Source organism: Tiliqua scincoides, chromosome 5, assembly GCF_035046505.1.
Source record: "Tiliqua scincoides isolate rTilSci1 chromosome 5, rTilSci1.hap2, whole genome shotgun sequence".
Taxonomy (NCBI): Eukaryota; Metazoa; Chordata; class Lepidosauria; order Squamata; family Scincidae; genus Tiliqua; species Tiliqua scincoides.
The window spans coordinates 80,195,517-80,202,722 of record NC_089825.1 but is presented as its reverse complement, the minus strand read 5'-3'; positions in this window follow the sequence as shown (position 1 = coordinate 80,202,722).

Genomic DNA, 7,206 nt, shown 5'->3' with positions numbered 1-7,206 from the left:
TTTTTATAAAAGAGGCTCTGAAGGAGAGATGGCCCAAGGATGTCTCTGCAAAACAGAAATCTTGGGCGACTGCTTACAATGCTTGACACACTCCAAGGAGGTTAACACAGACTCCAGCATTTCAAATAGGAAGAGAAAGACACACTTGTAACTCCTTTATATTTTCATATCAAGGATCAAAGCGCACACCCACTTCCCCCCAAACCCATTAGTACATATTGAAAGACTCAATTCTATACACTTGTATTCCTCTGCACAGGGCTGATCCATCCATGAGAGGCAGCTGGGGAGGGGGCACCAACCTTCATCTGCCCACTTACCTCCACTGGTTCCTCCTCCTCATCTTGCCCCACTGGACAAAAAATGAAAAAGGGGCAAAGGAGGAAGTACAGGGAACAGACACAACACCACATCTGGAATTCAACTTACCACCTCAAGTACCAGGAGACATGCAATACACTGCAGTAGCTTGCCCTTCCCTTGATTATGTACTTATGAAAGTTGCAATGCTATTGGTCCATCTGGAACAGTGGTTTCCAACCTTTAGAAGCCCACAAACCACTGAGGCAAAAACTGGGATCATTGTGGACCAACACAAACCCCACCCCCACACACAAAAATTACAATTTGTAATAGATATTTATTAGAAATCTATTATTTATTACGATTTCTGGGTTGCTAATTTTGTGGCAAATTGTGGCTGCAGGTAGTCCATTCTCTGTTCCCTCTGGTGATCCACTGGAGAGCACTTGCTTAGAGAAACCAGAATTGATTGAGTGAGATCAGAAGTGAGATCAAGTGAAGTGATCAAAGGCAGTCTTTCTTTGTGAAACCTCATAGACCACCTGTGGTCTGCAGACCAGAGGTCGGGAACCAATGATCTAGAAGAGTGGGACCCACTTTTTAGAATGAAAATTCATCAGGACCCATTGGAAGTGATGTCATGACCGGAAGTGACATCATCAAGCAGGAAAATCTTAGAAGAAGAAGGAAAAGATAGAATCAGGGGCCATAATTGATCTGGGATGGTTACCAGGAAACAGGGACAGTTTAAACACATGTTTGACCTCTTTCCACAATGGGAATTAAGCCAGCCTCAATCACAGCTCCATGTGGCTGCTACTCTCAAGAAGAAATCCAGGTTGCTGTGTAGTGGTTCCGGAGCTGGACTTAGACCTGGAAGATCCAAGTTCGAATCCCAGCTCAGCCATGAAGCTTCTCAAGTGACCTAGGTCAGGCACTATCTCTCAGCCTAACCTACCTCACAGAGGTGTTGTGAGAACCAACAGGAGGTAAGGAACCATGTACATCACTCTGAGCTCCTTGGAGGAAGGGCAGTATAAAAAAAATTTGAAAAATAAGTAAGTACGCATAAGCCTGTAAAAACTTGCAGATGTATTTGGTGTCGTTTGATCCTGAGAGCAGCAATATATTGAAGGAAACAAATTGTGTTAACTCCTTTGCAGGCCACAGGGGAGAAAGAGGAGGGGAAAGGGCAGAGAAGACCAATAGGGAATGTGAAAAAGTTTCAGAAGGATGGAGGTTACCATCACAGATCGCTCTGTCAAGGCAGAACACAGAGTTAAGCAACTACTCCAGGGTCAATTCCAGGATTCTTAATTAGCATGGACCATTGCATGGGGATGTTCAGGAAAGGGCAGAACTAAAATATACAAGCATTATTCATATGGAGAAAAAAGAAGAGAAGACGTATTTGTAACGCAAATGGATATTCTGGCCAAAGTAGGTTTCATATTTGCATTACAAAATGATAGAAGCAAGAATGGCTTTAAGACCTCAAAGCACCAGACTGTCAGAACAGATCACTTCTGTATCATTATTCTCATGAATATCTTTCTCTTCCCCCAGTTCACAAGCCCTTGAGGGGACTGGCAGCATGAAAAACTAAAAAACACAAATACACGGACCAACAAGCCAATCAGCCTATAACCACAGAACATTTAAAACCACCAACTACCAGAGGACAGCAGAATGAACACTTTTTAGCTAGACACCTAAAAGTTGGGAATGAGTCACCCCCCCCTCCCCATCTCACTGGAATTGGCTGCCACAAAAAGTGAGGTGATGGTCACTGGCTTAGTGTAGATAGGGTTACCAGATACAAAGGGGGACAGAGTGCCTATAACTATTATATAGAAGAAGGAATTTTGGCAGGTGCAGCTCAACATGGAAGGGTTTAAAAAGCTGCAAATGCCAAAATTCCCTCTTCTATACAATGGTTAAAGGTATAGGCACTCTGTCCCCCTCTGTATCTGGTAACCCTAAATGTATGGCTCTGAAAACAGTTTAGACTAAGGCTACAATCCTATTCACACTTTCCTGGGAGTAAGCCCTATTGATTATAATGGGAATTACTTCTGAGAGGCATAGGATTGCGCTCTAAGGCTACAATCCTATACACACTTTCCTAGAACTAAGCCCCACTGAACACAGTGGGACTTACTTTTGAGTAGACATGCATAGGATTCTGCTGAAAGTCTACCAACAGCCATGATAACTAAATGGAACCTCCAAGTTCTGAAGAAACATACCTCTGAATAGACATCAGGGGAGGATTGCTATCATTTTGCCCTGTTTGTGACCTTTTTGCAGGCCTCTGCCTCGCCACAGCTGATAACAGAATTCTAACTGCGGTGAATCTTATGACCAGCAAAGTTCTTCTGTTGCATATTCTCCAAATCCATCAAATAGGCCCCCAGGTAGGGATTTTTAAAGGGGACGTGCCACCACCAAGAATGCCCTATCCCTTAGTACCACCTACTTGGTGCTAAAGCGTGGTCCAAATGGGAAAATCTGGCAGTACTGTCAAAGGATAAGGTTGCAAATGGTGAAACACCATCCTTTTAGGCTGATGGCTTGTTAATAGCCCTCTGTGTTTGGTAGGAGAAGAGAGAGTTAGAATTCAAGGGGTTAATGTTCCAGCCCACAGTTTGAGAAACACTGCTATACACTATATGAACTTTATGAACCTGAATTTTACCTTGAACTCTATAGGCTGGGTGAACACAGCTCAACATTTTAATACTTCCATTAGCACTATGATTTGCTGCTATTGTTGAAATTGATTTTGAAACCACCATAAAACAGTTAGTCCTTCAGTTTGTCAATGGGGCTTAATCCCAGGTAAGTGTGGATAGGACTGCAGCCTTTGGGATGTTTGGGGAATTTTTTTAAACAGATCAGCAACTGCTTGGGAGAGTTAGGAGGATTCTTTTATTTTAAATAAAGTTTTATACTTATTGTAAACTTTTGATCTACTTACTTTGATTTTATTTTGTCATATGGGGGGACGTTAAAAACATTTACAGGCTCTCCCCTACTCACCAGAATGAGCGCCAGTGGTGAGGTACCCAGCAGCAGTGTCACCGCCCACTGCTTTGTGGGAGGGAAACAATTTCAAGCCAATCGAGACCAGAGACAGGCAGGAGGGAGGGCTGCCCAGTGGCAATGCTTTACTCACCATGCCCTATTTGGGATGCCTCAGCATGCCCAACCATTAGCTACAGAGAGAGGTGCCAGCTAAGGTTGTGGATGCTCCGTTGGCCACCCAGTATGGGGCAACTCCAGGTGCGGGCCCAAATTGGTCAAAGTGACCCAAAGCCAGCCCTGCTCAGACATGTGCCCAAAGATCAGATAAGAAAAGTGGCCATCAGAGAATCAGAGGCACCCTGCTGCTCTTCCCCACTGTTCAACTGCATATGTTCACATACACAAGGACATCCTTCCAACATGATCTTTACAATAAACCCCTTCCCATCTAAACCAACATTTCCCTGTGGTTTTCAGAAGCTCTGCGGGGCAGTCTTCTCTTGACTCCAAGCTGAAGTAGGGATTAATCCAGCTGCCCCTTAATCTCTCCTTTAAAACTCTTTCGTAACAATGCTGAAAAATAAGCCCCTAGAAGAAGCTTCTAATGCCTCTTGAAAATTTGGAGCTGAGCTATTTTTAACCTTTTAATTTTTTTTCCTTGCATGCTTGTTACATACTAAAAATACAACATGCAAAAGCTGCTGCAGCTTTTACCACTGCAGGATACAACTTTTAAAGGAGGCTCTGGGCTACGCAGAAGCCACCAACCACTTCAGCTGGTGAGCAGAATTTGGTACTTCACTCTTTTTAGATTTTAAACACCAATTAGAGGCCTGTAAGGCACTAAAGGCTGTCAGTCCTGAAACATCCACATCAATCAATCAACTTTTTATATAGGCCCACTAAATACCTGGCACTTTTCAACAGTCACCAGCCGTAGCAATGATGTCACATCACGTGACGTCATGATGTCATTTCAGAGTTCTCCCCAGAGGAGAGGGCTGGTACACAGCTGCTCTATCAAAACGGAGATATAATCCTGTACAGCCTCATCTCAGTGTTTTGCCGCACAGCCCCTAAGGTCAGTCCTACTCAGATTGCTACCTCATAGGGTTGTTGTGAAGACACAAGAGGTAGGCAGAAACGAAGCAAGAAGGGGGCATGTGGTGACAGGGGAAGGGGAGAGTGGTTGGGTATTGGGAGGGGGGCAGGATTGGTGGTAGGTTCCCAGTCTCATACTTTATTTGGGGGGGGGGCATGAAAAAGGTTGAAAACTACTGTTCTAGAGTAGGGCTTTTTAATCTTCTTCCCAGCAGGCACCATTTTTCCAAGTACCACTGCCACTGGAGAAGGCTGCTGTGCACACAAAGTAAGTCGCTTGCCCCACAGTCATTCTTGCAAAATGAAGAGGGTTCTTCAGTTGTCTCCTCTGCTCTGCACCCTTCTTCCCTGATTGATGTTCTTCTGAAGGGCTGAGCTGCTCACAGCCACATAGTGGTACCACTCCACATTCAATGAGGTCAGGCCAGACAGATCATTGTCATTCGGTCCCCACAGCAGTTGAGCCAAATACCACCAGTCCTATTGCAAAGAACTATTCATTGAAAAATACTGCTGTTGAGGAACAATTGCAGGTGGCATAAAATAGGAGAGGGGAAATGCTTCCAGTGCTGCCACACACCCCCTCACCAAATGACACCTCTGTTGAGAAGCAGACTCACCGGTGCCAGGTGGGTGGGGAGAATCTAAATAAAATATACTCAGAGGTAAAAGCCAAATATTTTAAAAAGTTAAACGTGAGCCTCAGATGCAAGTTTGCAAATCTAATACTGCTAGCTTTGAGAGCACTGGCATGCTGCTGAATTGTGCAAACTGAGGCTCAGAACCCTAATCTAGCCCCCATCTATGGGGGGGGGGGTGAATCTGATATCAAATGCTCTTTTAGCAGCTGCCATCAGTCAACACAGTAAATCTGTTGTGCCGATTAAATGCGTTGACAGTTCAAATGAATGCAAACTATCTTAGCTCTTGACCCAAAAGCAAACAGCTTCTCTGGGACCCCTCTCTTCTCTCTGAACACTTTCTGGTTCCCTGGTTACACTTCTGGTTACACAAGGCTGTGTAAACTAACAGAGGTCAAAAGCTGGGGAGGCAGACAGAAAGGAGAGTGTTACAGTACTTCTTTGAAGAGGCAAAGGGAGGGCCAAGTTTCTGCATTTTGGCATCCCTGAAATGGTATGGTATACCATGGGGGGGGGAGGGGGAAGGAGAGAAGAAGAGCAACAACTATGCATTTCTCATAACACAAGAATCAGCCCTAAGGCCAAACTGCACATTATGCAGGAGATCTGCAATCAGCCCATTCCAGAACCAGGGGCAAAACATCTGCTTGACTCCTGGGCAGAGAATAGGGCTGCTGTGCCCTGTCCTGTCCCCTCTGCCATCCAAAGACAAGCTTCGCCTTGCCTATTGGCAGCTAGTGCTGCTGCTCGAGAAGGAGGAACATTCCAAGATCTGGGAGCTAATAATTGCTCACCTCCTGGCAGAACTCTAGTGACAGCATCAACACTGCCCCTAAACCCTAGAGACAGTGTCGCCACCACTCCTACTTAAGATGGAGCTCTTTTTTCTTTGCTTTTTAAAAAAAAATAGGTTGTGTCTTTCTGATGCTGTCACAATTGCAATTTCTGTCACAAGTTTGTTTGGCTTTTTTAATTTCCCCAAAGTATTATCCTATTATGAGACTGTGAGCCCTTGGAGACAGGGCCGTTAGCATAGAACCAAAGTTGGAAGGCACCTTCAAGGTCATATAGTTCAACTCTCTGCTTTGTACCAAGAAATACTCCTAGACCTAGAGCATGCCTAGAGCATGCATGATCCTCTGCTTGAAGATCTCTACTGAGGAAGAATCCACCACCTCCTTCAGCAATTTGTTCCATAGCCAAACCGTCATTACTGTCAAAAGTTTCTTCCTGATGCCCAACCAGATTTTTAACATGATTTCACTCACTGTAAACCACTCCAAGTCCATGGGATAGAGCAGGAGATAAATGAATATTCTGATATTTTTATTTTAAAGCAATAATAGGAGGTTCCAAATTTTATCAGCAGCACTGGTGCACTGTTTAACCCATTTCTGCCCAACCCACAGGTGTACACATTTGATCCATGTTGCGCAAATGCAACGTTGAGCAGAAATGGCTTAACTTGCCTCTATTGTGCTGTTTTTGTTATCTCAACCACCCCTTTCCTATGGCTGCCATAAGCCTGATGAGGAAGAAAAAATACTCAGAGCCATATTCACATTTTAAGCCATTTTATGACTGCTTTAACCTGCTTTAACAAAATGTTGCCCTAAGCCTATAGTCAGCGATGGTAAACTAACTTTTCTTCCCAAAACAGCAGCTACTGAGGAAGCAGAGGAGTGAAACAAATAAGAACAATGGTGCAAAGGGCTGAAGTCCCCCACAGTCTGAATCAGCTGACCCTCCCCCCCCCCCCGAGCAAAATTTAAGAAAAAAGCTCACCAGCAACAGTAGGCTTAACATGATGCTTCATTTGACCCTTCATATCAACTTTCAAGGCATTTTCACATGATGTTGAAAAATACCTTTGACTACTCCTGTCACTGTTGTGCATGTTTGAGGGGCATTCAGTGGGGACAGACAGCAAAAAAGAACCACTCTCAAACCGAGGGCATGGTCCGGTTAGTGCAGATGATACGGTTGCATTGTGAATGTGGAAAACTCAAAAACCAACTTGAGCAGCACTTGTGAAAAGAACCCTAGCCTTGCTTCCAATACACATGACTTCTCACCCTCCTCCCATCCTGAATTTTAGTCTTGTCTTGGCAAAACATACCCAGTTCTTTCAGCC